The following is a 1,240-nucleotide window of genomic DNA, read 5'->3' as shown; positions in this document are numbered from 1 at the left end:
AGAATGTATTTCTACAAGTGAAGTCCACAGGACCAATATACACATATTCTAAATTTTTGTCAGTGTTGGAATACTCAGTAGAGGCCATCGCAGTTCACACTTTATGTGGGTTCTTGTTTCTAAACAACCTCGTCACCCATTCTGTTAACAAACTTTTTTGACTTTTGCCAATCTGAGTGATAAAATGAGCTTTTTAAAACATTATGTTTTAGGTTTTATTCTTGTGTTATGGTTTAAGCAGCTATCATATGTTTAAGAGTTATTTTTAGCCTCTTTTGTGTGCTATGCCTGTTCATACCATATGTCCATTTTTCTCCTGAGTGTTTGGATGGATGTTTTATTATTGATTTTAGTACCTCTTTATATAGTAAAAACATTAGTCCTTTCCCTGTGATTTCAATTACAAATCATTTTTTGTCAGTTTGCCATTTATATTTTCATTTATTTATATTTTCCCAGGGAATTATTTTTATGCAGTTTATATATCAATATTTATGCCATTACCCATTTGTACACTATTAAAAATAATTTCCTGAGTGTTCTCATAATGCTTGTATAGTTCCTTTTAAAATTTAAATCCATTTTCTGAGAATTCTTTTTGTGTAAGGTATGTCATTCAAGTGAATTTTCTTTCCCCAGAGAGTCAATTCAATTGTATCAACACCATTTGTCAATGCTGACTCAGAAGCCACCTTTATCATGTACTAAATTTTAATATTTATTTTGGCCTCTTAATTAACTTTTCATTTTGTTCCATTCTTCTGTATATCCATTCAGGCTTCAAAACCACAGTGTTCCATCAATGATACTGTGTACTAACTATATTTCAATATGGGAACAGAGGGTTTGGTCTATCACTTTATTCTCCTTTAATTTAGGCTTTTCTTGGCTATTCTTGCTTGCCATTTTTTCTTCCAAATGAATTTCAGAATAGTTCTGTAGTTTATTTTAAAAAGGAACTGTTTGTATTTTTATTAAAATTAAGCTACAGTAAGATATTTACATTGGCAGAATTCATATCTCTATGATGTTAAGTCTTTTATTCAAAAGCATGGTAAGCCTTTTATTTATTCACATATTTGGACTTTTTAATTTTATTTTTATTCTTTGTCTTTATGGTAATATATGATATGGATTTAAAGCTATGGATTTTCCTCTGAGAAATTTTAGAGCTACATAGTATAACTTACGATATAGTGTTTTTGCCATTATCCTTATTTTTTAGACATTCTTTAATTTT

The sequence above is a fragment of the Propithecus coquereli genome, unplaced genomic scaffold (assembly GCF_000956105.1).
Source record: "Propithecus coquereli isolate 6110/MARCELLA unplaced genomic scaffold, Pcoq_1.0 Scaffold7, whole genome shotgun sequence".
Classification (NCBI taxonomy): Eukaryota; Metazoa; Chordata; class Mammalia; order Primates; family Indriidae; genus Propithecus; species Propithecus coquereli.
The sequence above is the reverse complement of the archived record's forward strand: the minus strand, read 5'-3'. Positions refer to the sequence as shown.